The sequence below is a fragment of the Triturus cristatus genome, chromosome 3_1 (genome assembly GCF_964204655.1).
Source record: "Triturus cristatus chromosome 3_1, aTriCri1.1, whole genome shotgun sequence".
Classification (NCBI taxonomy): Eukaryota; Metazoa; Chordata; class Amphibia; order Caudata; family Salamandridae; genus Triturus; species Triturus cristatus.
Genome location: NC_140583.1, coordinates 306,045,427 through 306,066,679, shown reverse-complemented (window position 1 = coordinate 306,066,679; position 21,253 = coordinate 306,045,427).

The window sequence follows — 21,253 nt, the reverse complement described above, 5'->3', positions numbered from 1 at the left end:
GTGACCAGAATTTAAGTAAAGTTGGGCATGTCCATTCCAGTACGAGGTTGGCATATGGGACACGAGATCTGGAACAGTTACTCGTGGATTCTGGAGAAATTCTATTGATCTTACTTAGGTCAAATATGCTCTGTATAAAATGTTGAACTGTATGTACTGGAATTTAGCAGTGCAGGAAACCTTTGTTAGATAAGTTAGAATCTGTTCTCATTCTTTGTCATTAAAAGCCCTTCCAGTGTTGGTTTCCCCCAGATCCCGAGTTGTCTGCATAGATAGTTGGATAGTTGGATATGGGAATGTATGGCCCTATTGATCCAGCAGATGAGGTGTCTTCCAGAACCCATAATATGTAATGCTTGAATGAATGCATGAGTTTGCGGCTCTTCATCCACCGTGCCTCATATCTTATGGATTGAGTCACAGATCGCAGATCCGTTAAGGCTGAGGAGCATTGCCCCACTAGTTAAAATGTCCCCAGATAAATAATAAAATGATAATAGACACTATTACCATTTTATTTTTCATTGACTCTGCAAACCCCCCTCCCGAACCGAGTCTTAGGGCGGGAAGGGGCCTCTGCTGACAGGCAGCAGCAGAGAGGAGTGATGGGCACTTTAAAGTGCGCATGTCCCTTTGGACAGCTATCTTGCGAAGGCCAGCCAGACTTTAAACCACTTAACCCAGCTGTCTTTGACAGCTGGGTTAAGACTGAGCAAAGCCCTCCAGTGCTCTTTGGAGCGCTGAGAGAGCCTGCTCCATCCAGTCCTGGCCATGCTCTCATGCTGATTAACAGCATGAGAGCAGTGCCAGGATTGGTTAGGGGAGTTGGTGGGCCTAAGGAGATGTAGCGAGGACATGCAGCAAGATAAGCATTACCGTTTTAAAGTTACAAATTTTAACATTAAAACGGTAATGCATGTTAGCATGAATTTAGTTTATATATTTTTGCCCCATTGGCCGGCCCGCCCACCCCTTTCCAAGCTGGCAGCTGCCACTGCCGATCCCTCTATAGGTCGGAAATTGGCTGACCTCTATATCCATATGGTCAACTAATGAGGCTAAAGATAAGAGAGATTCTTCTTGTAATATATCTCCCAGTATAGTACTACCGACCTCTGTCTAGGATATTATTTAGCTTAGAGTGAAATTATCTTTCCCTTTAGAAATAGCACACAAAGGAATTAATGGAACATATGTGGGTACCTGTTTAATGAGAGTCAATGTTTGCTTATAACAGCTGAACGTCGAACATATGCACCAGGGATACATGTGCAAATCTGAAAGGGGTGTATGGCGGAGTTAATGCAACCTATCTGGAAATCTATGTGAGGAATCAGACATTACCCTGTAGATCTTATAGGAAACCTGCTTCAAGTATAGTGTTTTACACTACAACTTAGGACACCCACAAAAACAAAAGAAGATATCCTACATGGTGTGTTTTTAAGACATAAACGTAACACTAGTGAGGCCAAGGAATATCAATAACAGGAATTTGAAACTGTGTCTGCATTCAGTGAACGGGGATATCCAAAGAAGGTTGCTAAGGTTCATAATGTTAATAAAGCAGTATTACAAAATGATACAGAGAAACAAAAACATGCAAATATAGTCAATAATGAGGTGTGATTTATAACTAAGTTCTGTGTGGAAAATTTAAGAATTTATAATGTTTTAAGAAAGCATTGGGCAGTTTCATCAATGGATAAGGACTTGGCTGGTTGTATTTCCAAAAGCCTGTTAATTACATATAGCAAAATGCCTACACTGATGAAGATTTTGAGCCTGAGCAATACTATGAAGTTCGCAGAGAAGATGTCGCTAATGTGGATGGGGAGTAAGACTATGTGTTTTGGATGTAATAACTGTGTTTGCTGTAGCTACATGAGATAAAACCTTGAATTTTACCAATTATGGACTTTATGAATTGTAATACTATCTTTTGTGTATGTATATATGTATATATATATATATATATATATATATATATATATATATATATATATATATATATTTATTTTTTGAGGGAGAAACTGGCATATCTTAAAAACAGACAATGTGATAAAACACCATCTTCCAGAACGTTCTCTGATCACGTATAGGAAATGCCCTTCCTTGGAGGACCACCTAATACATAGTCATTTTAATCAAACCCCAGTAACAAAAAACAGACTGGGTATTAATGGTTTCTTTCCCTGCAAAAACTGTAAAGCATGCAAAAACAGCATCAAAATGTCTACTTTCGATGGCAGACCAGGGGATCCCAGACCAGTTAGAGAAATAAAAAAATTCCTGAATTGTAATTCAGATTTTACAGTATACTGCTTAATATGTCCCTGCCAGAAAAGATACATTGGTAGTACTATTAACCAGACAAAAAAGTGCATTCTAGAACACATGCGCGCTATTGCAAATAAAGATGCCACACACCCTGTTGCTCGTCATTTCGAAATATTTCCACCAGAGCAACAGAGATCTTTTGAAATTCTATATAGATCGGGTAGAAAGGCATGAAAGAGGTGGGGACAGAATAAGAAACCTCGAGCTTTGGAGTCAAGATATATAATTGATCTCCAAACAAAAGCACTGACAGGGTTAAACAATGATGAGGAGCTGTGGACCCATTTAGAATAACAATGCATCTAGGACATAGAAAAAATGAACACTGGAACGAAGTTATAACACGCCAAGATGTAAAAATGAAATATCTGTTGCCAATAACTGTAAAATATACCTCCCAAACATTTAGGCTTCGATAATATGACTGCCCATTCAGGGCACAATTATGAAAAAACATAAGGGTGAGGGTGTATTTACACCTGTAAAATTCTATTACATGCATAGTAATTTGGACTCACCCACAATTCAATCAATTTTAATCCATTATAATTCTTTTTTAAATTAACACACAAAGCACTAAGCACTTTTGTTTGTTTGTACACATTTTTATTTGATTACTTACTTTGTTGATATAACATATTGCAAGATGGCTGCCATGAATTGTATACTAAATGTTGCATAAGTCCGATTTCAATGTCTATTTTTAACATGTGATGTATTGAGGTTTTAAATACTTTCATGTTACACAAACAAACTGACATTGACAAAGCCGTAAGGCGAAACGCGTCTGTCAGCGGGGGTCTGCACAATAAAAGCATCCAGCTTTAAAAATGTTGTGTGCGCTATCCATTGTTGCTACCATATACAGTCGCTCTGTTGGATAAAAAAAATAAAATATATATATATATATATATATATATATATATATATATATATATATATATATATATATATATATATATTATCTACTGGCGGTCGCCAGTAGATAGTTATAGTTAGGACCGTGTTTCCATAGGAAATCCGCAACATTCTATTTGGAATAACTTTGGCGTCGGTTGACGAATCCTCGCGAATTTTTCAAAACTAATGGGGCGCTACGCTCTGCTCCTACCCTGAAAGTTTCAGGGTGATTCGTCAAGCGGGGGCTGAGAAAAAAGGGGGGTCCCAAAACGCGTTTTCCCCATGCATTTTTCCATAGGACCTTTAGACACAGCTACAGCCCGAACGGCTGAACAGAATTATGTGAAATTTGGCAGAGAGGTAGTCCTCAGGTCAGGGATGTGCCTTTTGCAGGTCTTGTGTAAATCTGTTCAGTATTTCCTGAGAAAATAGCATTTAAATCAATATATATATCTGTGGGCGCGCTCCATGCGCTTACCGTTAGCTTACCGTATGCGCACGGTGCCGTGCGCGATTCTGATTGGTTGTTAGATCAAAGTAAACATTCGAATCGGTCGAAATCAGGAAGTGTCGGCCGCCATTTTGTCCCTCGCAGTCTGAGGGGGTGTAAAACAAAGGTGGATAACGTGAAAAGGGGGCAGGCTGGACAGTTCCTGACCCCCTAGCCTTTGTCAGGGGGTCTCAGAAGGACCCCCAAGGGCAAAAAATTAATTAAAATTTTTTTTTAAAAATCGCTGAATGCGCGCAGCGTACGCGCATGGCGTAAACTGAGAAATTCCGCGAAATTCGCGTAATTACGCGTGCCGTGCGCGCACGGTAAAAAAAAAATTTCAAAAAGGAAAGCTTAAAAAAAAAAAAAAAATTGTGAGGTAAGGTTGGCTCTTAAAAGAGCCGTTGGGTTCATAGAGGGATGGAGGAAAGAAAGAATGGGAATATTATGAGCGTCTACAAACGTGCTGGTCTATCTTATTGTTAATAAGGGGAACACTGGTCTCCCCAAAAACAATAAGACCAGAACACGTTATACACCTCATTACAACCCTCCCAAATCGAGGGTTAACGTCCAGAGGAGCAGAAGAAGGTGATGCTCCCACCTCAGTGGAAGGGCTCAGCTGAGCTGCCGATGATGTACTCGGCTGAGCTTCTGAGGCTCTGGTGACTTACTGAAGAGTTTTCTCCAGTATGTCGAGCAAAGGTCCTGGGATGTTTATCCCTAAGGTGTCTCATCATAGAGTGATTTCCAAACGAATACTTTTTCCTAGGATTTCCTCTTGATAAAACACGGTCACAAAGTGTGCAAGTGACCAGTGGAGCATTGAACTTTTTCTTCCCCTCTGGAAAAGTAAAATACTCCCATACAAAAGAATTCTTCTGTTTCCTCCTTCTCTGGATGATAGTGGTGCTGCTAGCCTCACTCTCAGAAGAGGTCTGCTGTTCTGCCATTGTATCCCAAAGACAATTCAGCTCCTGCTCCTAGAGAATCACAAGCAGTAATGAGGGGAATGGGTGTGGTGTGGGAAGTTTCTGGAACTGAAAGTAGTTTCAACCAATGAAAAGTGTTCTTTCAAGCAGTAATGAGGGGAATGGGTGTGGTGTGGGAAGTTTCTGGAACTGAAAGTAATTTCAACCAATGAAAAGTGTTCTTTGTGGATCACATGACCTACCGTGTGCGCTCCGTAAGCTTACGGTACGCGCTCGTAAACAAGTACGCATGCGCAAACGTGACGCTTACGGAGCGCTTACGGAGCGCGTACGTAAGATGCACTCGCGCATGCGCATTACACGCCCCTGCGTAACCGCGACGTTGCTTCCGCGTGTACGCGTACGTCATGCACATATCACGTAAGCGCGCTGTACTTATGACGTGCGGAGCGCGTAGCGTCAGCTTACCGTACGCGTATCCTATTACGTACGCGCACCGTACTTATGACGTACGGAGCGCGTACCGTCAGCTTACCGTACGCGCACGGAAAAAAATGCATAAAAAAAAAAAAAAACTTTCCATAATGCAGGATATAGTACATATATTAGTTTATACATAGGTTTACAAAAAATCTCCCAAAAAAATTTGCATTTAAAAAACCGTACAAATTCACTGAAAAAACCATGGGTTTCACACACGTTATAGTTAGGAATTAGCATTTAAAAAACCTTGCAAATTCAGTGAAAAAACCATAGGTTTCACACATGTTATAGTTAGCTGTACATTTCACTCGTAAAAAACCAATGAAATTCCCCCGTTATAGTTAGTGCAGGCAACTATAACTCACGCGACCGCAATCCTCTGTTGATGCTAATACTGTATCTTTAGCTATACATATATTACAAATATTTATTTTTTATAAACACACATATGTCATCAGTGATGTAATATCTGACATCATCAGCAGAGGATTGCGGTCGCGTGAGTTATAGTTGCCTGCACTAACTATAACGGGGGAATTTCATTGGTTTTTTACGAGTGAAATGTACAGCTAACTATAACATGTGTGAAACCTATGGTTTTTTCAGTGAATATATATATTTATATATAATTAAATGTGCATTTGTCCTTACAGTATTTAAGCTCCACAAGCAGGCCATTAATCAGAAGATGGAAAGAACATTTAAATGCAATAAGGAACAGAGATGAGAGGTCTCAGGTAAGTAGACATGTTATTGAGAAACACAGAACTATTGAAAATAGGGATTGATCATGTCCAGAAATACTACAGATGAGGAGATCAAGAACAGAGATTGCATCGCAAAGAAACATGGTGGATAGACTCATTGAGACCAGTACAACATGGTCTTAATATAGACACAACATTTCACACTATTTTGCATTAATGACAAATCTAGTCAATTACAAAATCGAGAAAACTATAGCTTATGACAGTAGCACTAGATGGCTACGTGTTAGTTTGGTCAGTCAAGATTATTAGTGAATATTGGCATAACCCCACATTGTAGGATTGTATGGTGGAATAAGCATAATTTTGAAGTATAAGTCTAAAAGAGAGTTGGATACTGGTATATGTAGGAGTTGTATATGAGTTTTTATAGTTTATTTTCATTTTGTTCATGTTCAGTTGCTTTTCTTTGAAATTATTGGATCTTGTTGATTGGTCTCCTGTCTTTACATTAATGGACATAGTTATTTTTAATTGAGCTATTCGAAATTGGAAGTTTAATGTAGTAATAAGACATGTATAGAATTATTAGGGACTAATAGGTTTGGCTGTGATTTGGGTTCTTTAAATAGTGTAGGGAACAAGAAGGTCACTTGTTGAACACGAGAATCAAAATTTGAGGCTGCAGTGTGAATACTGGTATACTGGTATACGTAGGAAGTGCATTTTAGGTTTTTTGTCTGTATGTTATTTTGTTCACTTTTAGTTAATTTTAGTTGAGTTTATTGTATTTCTGTGGATTGGTTTCATGTCTTTACAGAAATAGACATTTTAATTTTTTTTTATTTGAAATTTGAAGTTGCTTGTAGTACTACTCAAAATACATGTATTGATTTATTAACGACCAATAGGGTTGGCTGTGATTTGGGTTCTATAAAAAGTGTAGGGGAACAAGAAGGTCATTGTTGAATAAAAGAATCAGAGTTCGAGACTGCAGAGTGAGAAGCAATTAAATTATGTGTTTACATATTTTTTATTGTTTCGTTTTCAGGATATGAAGAAAATATATTTTTAAAGAATCAAATGCATGATATTTCCTCATGAAATTTATGTCAGTTACCAAACCTCGTGGTGAGGATATATAAATGACAGATTTTTGATGGGAAGATTTGCTGCCTCAATGTAATGGTTGAACATGTAGCGGTGAGGCAGGTAATGCACGTTTGAGTATGTTGTCTTATTTTCGATTTCTTACTCACCTTGTATATGAGGTGTTTTGATGATTTGAAGTCATGGGATTAAGTTAGAAAAATGTAATGGAAGGCGTAATACTCAATTTAAGGGTTTGAGAGTATGGTTTGGACTAAAGCCATTTTTATCATTTTGGGGTACGAATCATTGACATATTTGGTTTTTTTTATTTTTGCACTGTGTGAATTTTTAAGTTATGGCAGTAAAATTAATGAATGACCGAAGGCTTGTGAGTTAATGTTTGGTGGATTATCGAGCTGAATAGAGTTGCCAATGGAGTGGGGTGAGGACCGTCCATTTTGAGGTAAGAAGGGAAGTAGGCTAGAGATTGATAAATTATGGATAAATTAATCACTAGCACTGTGACTCCAATATTGTGTGCATTTTCATTTTTTGTCATCTGTATAATGTGTCATGTAGCTGGCTTAGAATCACTGATATTGAAAATATTTATCATGATCGAATTCTTATGAAGTACAAAAAGTTATCAATCAGGCTTTTATTTGAAACTTTACCTTCTAACAGATGAACTTGCAATTATTTGGTATGCAGGAAGCATTATAGATTGGATGTTGGTTATAACCTTCCTTTATATCCTGTATCCCCTTTTCCTTCACTTTTTATTATTTATTTTTTACGTCTTATTTCTTTATTCTCTTTGCTGTTTAATTTTAAAATAACTTTAAATGTAGTCTTTGAAGTAAGTCTCACTTCATATTGTCTCCCTACTTTTCATCTTTTATTCCTTATTTGGTGATTTTCATTGTTTTTCTGCTCTTTAACTTGGAGTGGAGAGCTATGAGATTGCTTGAGATTTATTGAAATTATTCTAATTATGAATCGCTTCTCTCATGGTCTGTTTTCTTTAAATCATGCTTATTAATACCAATAATAATTTTGTCATATCAAATATGTAAAAATGCATTGCTTTTGATGTGTATCTATGTATGACTTGGACTTATGTTATTTTAAGACCTTGAAGAAGAGGTGGTAATGCCGTGAAACATGTGTTTAATCGCTGTTCAATAGGCAGTGCATTTGAGGCTTTATCGTTAACTATGGATGATATGTCTATTCGATTAGGAGAAGCTGTATGTTTCAGTTGAATCGATGTTCAACAGGAGTATGGACTATAAACATTTAAGAATTTGATCAAACATTGGATGTTCAACGTTCATGAATTTTTCAATATTAGAAAAAAGTGAAGGACTCTATAAAGGAACCCATGGAGTTATAAACTAATATGAGCTCAATACATTTTTTGTCTTGATTGGTATTTTTCTGTCCAGTCCAAAATAAATGCTATTTTATTTTTTGTTAAAATATTTATATTGACTTGTGTTGCGATCTATGGAACTCCCCACACTTTATTACGATTGGCCATGACCACCTTATCCAGTTGGCAATTGCAGTGTGGTCAAGGATACCATTTTCCCTTAGGCATGTCCCTAGAATGGGTTCTTTTCAGATCCTGGAAAATTGCACACCACCCAGCATATGCTTGTTTTTAGTTATGTTTGAGAGGCATTATTAGGGAGACCTCCCTGTTGGAGCCCCTATTTGAGATGGGCAAGCCCATAGTCTTTCTATTGGTGCTTACAGTTTGGAGAAATCTATGTGGCAGATATGGGAAATAACCCTTACACAATGCAATATCCTAGAAAATTTCACATTACTGTTATGTTCTAGTGGTTTTTGTCCCTAGATGTATACAGGTGCGGATGAGATTACTTTGGATGAGAAGATATTGACTGTATTACCAATGCACTGTATCATAATACAATGGATGTAAAATTCTAGTAATGGCTGTTACCGCCTTAATGTGATAATTATAAATGCCAATAAAAATATGTTTTAAAAAAAGGATACAATTTTCCTACCTGCCCCATATATCCGATCTCCCAATAATATGTTGAGGTTCCCAAAGAAATATGTCTTTAGCAGCAGGCAATGTGAGAGCTGCAAAGAAGCACAATAACCTTGGAAGTATAACCATTTCCCTAGTGCTATCCTACATGGAATGGATAGTGGAAGGGTCTTCCGAAATTCTACAAGGGGAGATTAAAGCTGTCACTGTCCTAGTAAGATTGCCATTTAGAAGGTCTTGTGAAGTACCACATAAATGGATGCCAAAGTACCGAAATGACCTAGTTTGCCATACAAAAATCTCACCACCCATATCTAGCTCTAGTGCACCCTGACAAATATCAAAAGAGACAAGACTTTGACCAATTTACTCCCAGTCCGGTAAACCTTTGAATATTGTTCAGTACTAGAGCAATCCCAGCAGTGCGCTCCTTGATGTCCTCAATGTATGTGAGCATATTGTCATTATAAAACGATATAGTATCTGCAGTGCCTTTCTGTGGAATGTCCGAGGTTTACACTCTCCAATTCCTCCTCTGCTCCCAAAATTTCACCCACCAACGTGGAGCAAATGTCCACTTCCCCCTTATGCACTAGTCCTCATTCTGTTTTTATCTCCTGGGCCTGTCAATGTATTGTTACTTTGACAAATACAAGAGCGGGCCCATGTAATCTCCGTCCAGTGTTTTCACAAGGAGCACCCATTGGTGGCAGGCAGGTGGCACCGTGGTCTTACCAGAGACACCAGCTGGCCCCTGCATGAAAGCGTAGACTTCCTAAGCACCCTTGGATTCTGATGCCAGTTTATTTCTCCCTCTACCCTTCACTGCCACAGTCGCACCGCGGGGCGCAGCCCTGGAGGACCACCCCATCACATTCTATTTTGCCTCCTCTTCGGCCTCCTCCACTGCTGCTCCCCTCACCAACCACCACCTTTATTTACTTTCGATTTTGGGGCCAATATACCAAAACCACTGCCGCCACCACACCACCAGAAGAGCTCCTCTAAGGGCACACTCTGAGAAACTCAGGTCTGACCTAAATACCCAGCTTTGAGAGATTGGCCCTCCCTGCCTCCTCCAGAGCCAACAGCGCATTAATCACTGCTTTATTTTGTGCATTGGCCATTGTACATTATTTTCCAACTAACCCCTCACTAACCTGACACTACCCAAAAACTCCAAAAATATTTAGTCCTTGATCAGCATGCTGCTCTGTCAGAAGAAAAGGAGGCGCCAGATCTAACGTCCCATCGCTTTCTTTTAAATCCTAACACCGGCCACCCCTAACCCACAACCAATTACCCTTTTTGTGAAGTAAGTAACTGCAGGTGCCATTTGCCTACCGCGCCTTTTGCCGGCAAGGTTATGGCTCCTGCCCCTTTTAGACATGCATCACAAGCAAGGTCTCCACACTAGCTATGGCCTGTGTTGCCCATCACTGCAGAGGTCTAGGGAATGGTTCAGATCTGTGTTTGGCTCATCACTGAAGGGTGCAGCAGGTCAGGGTTGAAGTGCTTTTGAAAAGCTGCATGTGGCCAATCACTGCAGGGTTTTAAAAGTTCGGGGTAAAAGTGCAGATCTGTGTTTGGTCCATCACTGGCGTGTGAAAGCAGTCATGGTTGAAGGTCATTAGCTGAGCCGTATGTGGCACATCACTGCAGGGTCTAGGTCTGAGTAATGCTAAGTCTGGGTAATTCTGTAGATGTATGTTTTGCAATTCATTGCACCAGGTCAAGGGTGAAGTGCATTAGAAGAGCTGCATGTGGCCCATCACTGCAGTATTTATGTCTGGGTAAAGGTGCATATATCAGCCCAACCCTGTTCAACATCTACATGACACTATTTGCTTATGTCATCAGAGCACACAGCTTCTCCATCATCTCCTACGCCGATGACACCCAACTCATTCTATCAAACCCACAACCACCAGAACTAACTTCAACAAATGCATGATAAAACTGGATGAAAACCAACTGCCTAAAACTCCACTACGACAAGACGGAAGTCCTAATCTTTGTCAACAAAAGTTTCGGACTCCGCCTGGTGGCTGTTAGAGCTTGGCCCCACACCAAATCCTAAGCACGCAAGAAACATGGGAAACATCTTAGATGACAAACTCAACATGGCAGCACAGGTAAATGCAGGCAGCTCCTCCTGCCTCCACGTACTCTGCATTCAAGTGGACTTACAAGGTGCACTCTCACTCAAGCCCTCGTCACTAGCAGACTAGATTACGGGAACTCAAAAATCTCTAAACACCTATACTGACTTCCGACCATCCAAAACGCAACAGCAAGACTTGTCCTGCCACACCCATATAACCTCACACCTCAGACAGCTTCGCTGGCTATCGATACCCAAACACTGCAAATTCAAAGTCCTTATGCAAACTTACAGGGCACTGCACAGCATAACACCTGCATACCTCAACAACCACCTGCACTTCCACCAACCCAGCAGACTCCTGCACTCTGCCTCACTCTCCCTCACACCCAACCCCATCCTTACTGGGATCTGCAAAAACAGAACTGGAGGCCTCGCTTTCTCAGACATCACACCCAAAACATGGAATACCCTCCCTTTACACACCAGAGCCTCCGCCTCACTTCTTGCATTCTGAAAGAAGCTGAAGACCAAGCTCTTCAACTAACCTCCCACTCACCCCTCAGACCCACATCTACACATTCGCTGCAGCGCCCGGATACACTATTGGGTGACAAGCTGCGCTCTACACATCCAGATAACATAACATATCTGTGTTTAGCTCATCACTGCTGCAACAGGTCAGGGTAGAATTGCTTTATTTTAGGATTGAGGAGGTCATGGGAAAGTTGTAGATAATGCTTCTCGCCCATCCGTGCAGGAATTAGCATGTTAAGAATTAAGTGCATTGGTGCAGCTGTGTCAGGCCCATCACCTCCTTTTGCAGCAGTTCTCACTCTTTGCACGTGTCCCATTAGCCCCGCCTCCCCCTTGTCAAACTCCTTCCGGGTGGAAGAGTACAGAGTCCTGCGCGCAGTGCCAGAGCGGCTCGTCGCTCTGAGGAGGCTGGCTCCGGGAGCCGTCTGGCTGTGATATTTATATGGTCACGCAGCGAGCTGGAAGACGACTAAGCTTGCTAATCATGCCGCATGCTAGTCACGCGTGGATCAGGCGACATTCACCCGTGTTTGCTCTTATCTTAAGCTTGCCTTTCCTGCCTGTGTGGCGCCTTCAAGGGAACCTTAGACTGCTGAATAACAAGGCCTTTCTTTCCTCGTCTGCTTGAGCTCCTCCTGGGGTGATAGATCGGCACGACACAAGCAGAATGTTATTTTCAATAAGTCCGTTTTAATTTTTCACTTTATGTGACGGAGTGGTAATTAATGCTCGCGAGCGCGTGACAGAATATTGATAGATATCAGAGAGAACAGATCAGAGAGGTCATCATTTTGCATATATTGCCTTGTTTTAAACCCCCACCCCATCCACACTGTCCCTTAATGAAGGCCAAACAAAGGTAGAGTTGCTGTGAGGACAGTCCTTAAATTGAGCTTATGTTTGCAAGTGGGGTCACTAGTACTTCGTTTTGGAGAGCAGGGCTTATCTTTCATAATCAAACTTGGACCCAGAACCAAAGACAGAAAGGGAGAAAGAAGAAGGAAGAGAAATACGGAACAACAATGCCACAAAGGTCCAGTTCTGGGAGGGGGTGTAGGTGGGCCAAGGAAGCCCTCTGGCCCACCCAATTGTCTTTCACAAAGGTGTCCATGTGTGTTATTTTTATGGTTTCATGAGTGACTGCAGCCCGTCCTTCCTGCCTCATCCACGCACTTGTACAATAACAATGAATTGGAATGCTTCCTGCCTGTGTGACAGACACTCTCAGTGTGCAGTGAAGTCTATTATCCAAAGACCCCTGCTTCGAGGGACCCCAGTAACAGGGATTCGATTCTAAGGAAAAACAAAGCATTACCTTTGATGGGACCTGCCAGTGCTCAGACCCAGAAATAATTCAAAACTTAGGGGATCGAGGGGAGGAGCCTAGCGCGCATCCAAGATGGTCGCGTGAGCACAGGGCTCCCCGGAACCTCGCTGATCCTCGGAATTTATCCTGAGATTATCCTGATATAGTTTACGGAATCTGGAAGATGAAGGCTGGCTGAACACGGATCTCCTTTCAGAAATCGAATCGGACCTGGGAATCCTGATTTATCGTGGTCTGAACTTTTGGGACCCACCCGACGGCGGTGCCCGGTGCGAGGGCGAACTGTGGAGCCGGGGCGTAATTGAACAACAGCGGCTACAGCGCTGTGCCAGTGGCCGCTCCATCACTTTCGGTTTCACTTTTGGACTTTAAAGGGGCTGGACGGCGTAATCGCTTGGTGTGGCTGGGTGTTTCCTAGGCCTCTGCGTGAGGCCTTTGTCTCCGCCTGCTACTAGATTGCCCATTGCCTTTGGTCCCCTCGCACCGCTATATTGCGGACTCTGGTGAGGCGCCCGTCTGCGGTGCCGGTGCCCATTCGACCCTTGATCGGCGGTCCCCTTCGGTGAGCGTGGCCCAAATGGGGGGCAAGGGGGGCCCCGAGGGGCGTAAGACTAAAGCTTCCCTTCGCGGGGGACCGGTCCAGGCGAACAACATGGACCGCTACACTCATGGCAGAGGGTCCCCTGGAGCGGCCGGCGCCCCCCCAGACGCCGCCGGTGGTGGCACGTCCGTCTCTCCGGAGCTGTCCCTGCAGGACATCATGGGCGCCATTGATGGCATCAGGGAGACCATCGCCACGCAGTACGAGGCCTTGGCCCGTAAAATCGACACAGTGGCAATCGATGTCACATTAATTCGGGCGGATCTCTCTAAAACCAACGAGAGGGTTCAAGCGCTCGATGTGCCGACTTCCACCCTTGGTGCGGATGTGTTGGACCTGCAGACCACTCTTGGCGACATCAAGATGGCCAACGATCAGATGGCCCGGCGGCTGGAGGACTTCGAGGGACGAGCCCGACGCAATAACATCCGTGTCATAGGCGTACCGGAGTCCTCCGACAACCGCCCGGTTGACCTCCTGGTTGAGGAACTCATCCTCCAACAGCTGGCCCCCGCTGGCCTAAGTAAGTTCTTTGCCGTGGAGCGGGCCCATCGAGTTCCGGGCGGTCGACCGCGGCCAGGGGCCCCCCCGAGGCCTATTGTAGCCAAACTTTTCCACTATAGAGACCGAGATGCGATTCTGCAGGCCTCACGGGTCCACGGCCCGGTTCGTCATGAGAACTCATCAATTAACTTTTATCCGGACTTCACCCAACTTGTCCAGAAACAGCGGATGGGTTTCCAGGGGGTGAAGCGTCGTCTCCGTGACCTGGGCCTTAAGTACTCTATGCTTTATCCCGCAAAACTTCGAGTGGAACACGAGGGTCGGACTGCCTTTTTTGACTCTCCCGCGACTGTGAGTGACTGGCTGGACTCGCTGCCGGACAGGGGTGACCGGCCTGGGCCCTCTGCCGGTACCGAAGGTGACGGGTCCCCTTTGGAGTGACTTTTGGTCCTTGACTTTGCCATTTTGCACTGTTCGGCTGGGTTTTACTTCTTTTGTTCATTTTGTCTCACTATGACCTGTGTGGGGGGCGGGCGGGGACGGGTCCCTTTCCTCCTCCGGGGTCTTTTCGTAGAATGGGGTTAGTAGGGCGACAGGCACACTGCAAGTTGGGGTGGTTTTTTGGACCGCAGGGGTGCAGGGTGGGGGGAGTTGGATTTGGGGGGGGGTTGGGGGGTGGGAGGGGTTGTTTTGATGTGTGTTTTTTGTTTTCAGGGCGAGGTATTGATTTTTGTCCAGTTTCGGGGGCTGTGCTACTGGCTGGGGGACCTTTGATCTACTGGAGGGGATGGGGGGGGACGGGTTGAGGTTGATGTCATGGAACGTCAATGGGTTGAGTGACCGTATCAAGCGGGGTATTGTGCTGCAGTATTTGCGTCGTCTGGCTCCTGATGTGGTGTTTTTACAGGAGACGCATCTGGTTGGTAATGTTTGTCATGCAATGAACAGGGGGGGATACCGCCTCGTGGCTCATTCTGGTTTCACCACAGGTTCTAGAGGGGTGGGCATTCTCCTGCGATCCTCACTTCCGTTAGAGATCACCAGGGTAGTCTCGGATGATAGAGGGCGCTATGTGGGTTTGACTGGGAGGTGGGAGGGGCAGTCCCTTTCCTTGGTCTCAGTTTACGTCCCCCCGGGCCTCCAGAACTCCACCTTTTTGGACTTGGGTCGAATGCTGCTTGAACTTCCCGACAGTCTTTTGCTTATGGGCGGGGACTTCAATTCGGTGCTTTCGGGTGACCTGGATCGTCACCCGCCCAGGGCCCTCCCCGCTGCCCAGGCATGGCTCGGCGGACTATTGGAGACCTTCGGTCTGGTAGATAGTTGGAGATTGATGCATCCGACACAATGTCAGTACACCTTTCACTCTGGGGCGCATGGGAGTCTTTCCAGATTAGACTATTTCCTTATGCCCGCGGCCCAGACTGCTCGGATTCGAGAGGTTAGGCACCTGGCGCGGGGTATCTCTGATCATTCCCCGCTGTGGCTGCTCTTTGACACCGGGTCGCGGTCTGCAGGGCGGATCGCTCCCATTAACCCTTGGTACCTGCGAGACCCTACGACTCGCGACAGCTTGGTCAAGTCGATTGACCAATACTTCCTTGAAAACGAGGGGTCGGTGTCGTCCGCAATGTCCCTGTGGGAAGCCTTTAAAACCGTGCTCCGCGGACACGCCCTCTCCCAGATAGTGGTGGCTAAGAAGATCAAGAGTGAGGCAGTGGTGAAGCTGGAGACTGACATCTCGGGGCTGGAGTCGGCCTTGGAGGCGGGTGTCACTCCGGACGGGCTCCATGCCCTCAGCTTGAAGCAGTTTGAATACAGGTCTCTTGTTACTGATGCTGCCAAGACTATGTATAGGGAGCAGCAGGGTAGATTGTATGACGCCGGGGACAAGGCGGGTAAATTGATTGCTTGGCTGGACAAGAAGGAGAGAGTGAATCGTGTGGTCCCGGAGCTTCGGGCCTCGGATGGAGCGTGTGTGACTGAGCCTGGTGAGATTGTGGAGTGTTTCGCTGACCACCTCCGGGCCGTGTACTCCCCGGTGACGGATAGGGATGAGGAAGACTCTCGCCTTCTGCTGCGGGATATTGCTTTGCCCGGCCTGTCCGTCGAGGACCGTGAACAGCTGGACACCCCCTTGTCTGTTGACGAGATTGCCACTGCGATTCGGTCCCTTCGCTCTGGCAAGGCTATGGGTCCCAACGGCCTGCCTATTGAGTTGTATAAGTTGCGCCCGGATAAAATCGCACCTTTCCTCCGTCGTATGTTCCAGGAGTCCCTCGAGACGGGTTCCCTTCCCGCCGACCAGCGTCTGGCTACTATAGTCGTGATCCCCAAGGAAGGTAAGCCACGAGACCGCTGTGCCTCCTACAGGCCTATTTCTCTATTAAACGCCGAGCCTAAGATACTGGCTAAAGTCCTCGCTAATCGTTTGCTGAGCGTTATCTGTGATCTGATCCATCCTGATCAATGCGGCTTCATCCCTCATCGTAACACCGCTCTTAACCTGCGGCGTCTCCACGGCGCCCTCGCTAGGGCGGAGTACCTCTCCGAACCAGCCGTACTGGTTTCTTTGGATGCCACGATGGCCTTTGACACCATCGAGTGGCCATTCCTCTGGGCTGTCTTGACCAAATTCGGCTTTGGGGAGGGATTTCTTGGCTGGGTGAAGCTTCTTTACACTGGACCAATGGCTCAGGTGGTTGTCAATGGGCGGGTCTCTCGGCCTTTCGCTCTCGGTAGGGGTACGAGGCAGGGGTGCCCGTTGTCCCCTCTGCTCTTTGCTCTCGCCTTGGAACCGCTCGCTGCCTGGCTCCGCTGGGAGCCCTCGATCAGAGGGATCCGGTGGGCCCCGGGCTTCGAGGATCGGGTCTCGTTGTACGCGGATGATATTCTTTTGTATCTCACCTCGCCGCGGCAGTCGCTTAATGTTCTCTTTGATGTCCTTACTTCCTTTGGGAGAAATTCGGGTTTGACGATTAACTGGTCTAAATCCTGTGTCTATCCTATCTCTGGTGGCCCTCCTCTCTTGCCGCCTCGGCTTCCGATCCAACTATCTCTGTCCGGCTTTAAATACCTGGGGGTGTATGTCTCGTTGGACCCGGCGGTTCGCTATGAGCAGAACCTCCTGCTTCCACTTCGGCGTTTGAGGGAGGATACGGCTCGGTGGTGTAAGCTGCCCTTGTCCCCGCTTGGTCGCGCAGCGCTGTTTAAAATGATGTCCCTTCCCAGATTCCTTTATGCACTTCAGAACTCCTTCGACGTCATTCCGGTGGCCTACTTTCGGGAGGTGGAGAGCCTGCAGAGGAGACTGGTATGGGACGGGCGGGCGCGTATCGCTCTGGCAAAGCTTACTCTCCCCTGGTACGACGGGGGCATCGCGCTTCCCGACATTAGAAGGTACTATTGGGCCTCACAGTTATCGGCCATTAACCATGCCACGTATGCGCCTGGCTTGAACCCGGCGTATGAGATGGATAAATTCCTGCTTCCCGGCGGTAACTATAATAGGGCGCTTTACTCCCGCTCGGCTGGAAGGACCCTTACGGGCCCTACTAAGATTGCGGTAAGGATCTGGAAGGCGGCTAATGTAGCCATGGGCTGGAGTGAGCGCTTAACATGTGCCACTCCTTTATTTGCCTCCGACCGACTGGGAAGCCTCTGGAAAACGAAAGGCTTTGAGCGTTGGGACACGATCGGTATTAGCAGAGTGGGAGACCTATGGATTAAGGGCGCGGTTAAAACCTTCGCGGCGCTCCAGAGTGAATACGAGCTTACTGAAAGGGAGTTCTTCCGTTACGCCCAGGTTCGGCATGCCCTGCTCTCGGTCTTTGGGGTAGGGACCAAGGTCCCGGCTTCTTCGCCCCTCGAGGACCGCATACTCGATGGTCACGTGCCTGACAGCACTATCTCTCTAATTTATAAAAAACTTATTAATAATCGGGCTGACCTCTTGGTGCGTCTTCGGGAGGCATGGACGGGAGATGGGGTGGAGCTGGACGACGAGGACTGGCAGTCCGCACTGTCGTCCCCTAAGGAGGTGGCCATCCCGGCCCGTCTCCGTCTGGTCCAGCTTAAGATTCTCCACCGGGTTTACGTGACGGGTCCCCGTTTGGTTTCGATGGGATTTTCGGACGACGGGCTCTGTAAGCGGGGCTGCGGGCTTAGTGCCACCTTTCTCCACATCCTTTGGGAGTGCCGCGAGGTGGCGGAATACTGGCGCCGGGTGCATGTGGTAATGGGACAAGTCACCGGGGTCGCTCTGTTGCCGGAGGTGCGTCGCTGTGTTCTGAATGTGTGGGAGCCCAATGATTATAACGCGGCCCAGACTCGGTGGGCGGCCCTGGGGAACATGATTGCCAAGAGAGATATAGCGCAGCTTTGGGGTTCCCAGCGGCCGCCCACCGTGTCTGTATGGAAGGAGAACATGGACTGGTGCATGTTCAGGGAGAAGACTGTGTATGTGGCTCGTGGTAAACCGGGGGCATGGGGTAGAATCTGGGGGCAATGGAATCAGTATCGGGGAAATATCTGTGCTCCCCCCCTGGTGGACACTTCCGAGGTTGCCTTGTCCCCCTGACCCTTGATGGTTCCTTGCGTATTTGGAATATCCGAGTGTAGACCTGGCTCTCCCGTGACCCCCCCTGACCTCTTAGTCCTCCTTTCCCTTGACCGCCATCTGGTGGTCGGATGTAGGGTCCCCCTGCTGTAGTCTGACGCCCACTTCATGTCACTACGCCTCGCCTTTTGTTTTTAGTTGTTATTTATGGTAAACGTATGTATCCTGATTCCCTTAGGAGTATCCGGAGCTTCTGTAATGGGCTGGGGACCATGGGTCGGTTGATGACTTTAACACTGTGTGATCCTTTTTGATTATAGCGGCCGGCCCTGGTGGTTGTAGGCCCATGCTTGTATCCTTTTTTCTGTTCAATAAAAACCCTTTAAAAAAAAAAAAAAAAAAAAAAAACTTAGGGGATCATGTGCAAGCCACTAGCGCTGCCGGAATGTCACTTTAAATGGCACTCCGGCGGCACATACTGCGTGGCTTTTCATGGCCTCGTACATATGGTGTGAGGAAGCGCAAGTCGCTGCGTTGCCTCACACTGCGATAGGAAGGCGTGCCATGGGCATTACGGTGGGAGTTCCTTTGTAACACCCATGGCATTTGACACATTCCAAGATTTATGACTTGCGGTAAACTTGGGAATGTGTCAAAAACCTATGGCTACCCAGGGGTGGTGTAAGGGTTGTTTTTGTGAAGGAAGGTGTCCCTCCCTGCATGAAAACCTTATTTCAACGCAGGCACCCTTACACTATGGTGCAAGTGTTGAAAACTAAAACAGCGATATGATTAAGCATTCACTAAAGACATGAATTCTCTTTAGTTAAAACATGTTTCTTGTCTTATGTTGACTAATGTCCGGACTCCATTTTGTATTATCATGTCTCCACGTGCTTTGCACGAGAAGAGTCCTACCTCTTTGCTAGTTGCTCTTGTAATCTGCCTAGTAACAGTCTATAAATAGCTCCTTTGTCCGTCTGGCGCATGTCCAGACTTGACCACATCTGTTATCAGTTAGTCCTTGTTTGACCATGTTTTCGCGGGCTTAGGAAATTGTTAACTCCGCCCATATATCGATCCTGTATCGAAAATGTCCATAAATGGTAATGAATTTGGCTCTATGTTGTATCCACCCACTTATGAGCCCCTCTGTTGTGTATAAAAGAGGACCACGTACGCAAGTTCTTTGTGCTACTCTATGCAATACTGAAGAGTGTTGTGTAGGTTGTAAGACCACCCTTAAGGGTTAATAAACTCTGTCTTTGTATTTGCAGTTTCCGTGCCAACTTCCTTCTAGCTTTTGTTACAGGAGAGCGAACCCTTGTATTCTGCGGGCCTAGCTGGGGCCTGTACTCATCAATTGGCGCCCGTCACGTGGGGCTCATCGGCCACTCGGATGCTCGAAGGACTGGTCGTGACGAAGGTGAGGAATTTGGCCGGGGATGTGATCACTGCCAGCGGCGTCTTTTAGTCCTGGCATCCCGAGGTTTCTTCCTTCCCTTCCGAGCTGACCATCTGGGTGGCGCCGGTCCTCGACTGAGACCTCTTCTGTCGGTTTGCCGCGTGATAGCCGTTTGGGCGAATTTTGGAACTTGGCAGTTAGAATCTGGACGCTCTTGATTGGTAAGAACCGTTGTACGGTACTTGCTCCGAGTTTTGAAGCCTGGGTTGGCTATTTGAGTTTGATTTGTGATGACCGGTCATATTTTGTATTGATTATTGTGAGAATATATGCGTTGCAACACATATAGGCAGGTAATGTGGAGATATTTCTCCGGAGTTGTTTAAATTTGAACGGCGCAAAGTTTAAGTGCCATTTTTGATAATACTGTATATTTTGCATTATTTTTGAGCATGCCTGCTTTTAGCGCACTCCGTAAGTGGTGCTGCTGCTTTGGAAACCGGTTAAATCTTGAGGAATCCGCTCCAGCCCCCCTAGAGGGGACTCCTAATAGGGATATGTATGTGAAGCATGGTCTTTCCTCTATAATGTACAGCACAGTGTGGAGGAAATACACCAAAAAGGATCCTGAGTTACGATGGCCTTTGTATGGATCGTTTGATATGCGTAAGATTGAATATGTGGAACAGTGTATGTGTAAACGGCGTGCTCGGCAAGACATGTTTGAATGTGTACGGTTATGGGTGAAGGAAGTGCGTGAGCGAGAGAAACGTGAGAAAGCGCTGATTGATAAAGAGCAACGGAAAAATGATCATGTGAGAGCACAGGAAGCGAAGCGTCGGGAGGAAAGAGAATTGGTGGAGAGACAAGAGAAAGAGCGTAGGTTGCAAGTCTCGGGTCAATATGCTGTCCGCCAGCCACTTTATCCTGTCCTTACTAATCTTGAAGATGATTTTCATTTATTAGATCGCTCTCCGCCCCCTTATGTTGGCGCGTCTGCCCCGAGGTCACAGGATTCTGGATCGGTTTCGGATAAGGTAGACACGCGGTCCATGTTATCAATTGAGCGTATGGGTGAGCTTCGGAAAATTTCTTTTCGCGCGCTTAAAGGCAAGTTATCTCTTACTGAATTATTGGAATTTTTGGGAAGTTGGCAGGATAGAGAGAAGTTGTATTTTGTTGAAACTTTTTCTGAAGAAGTGGTTACTGCCTTTCGGAAATATTCTGATGTCTTTGAGCCTGAAGAT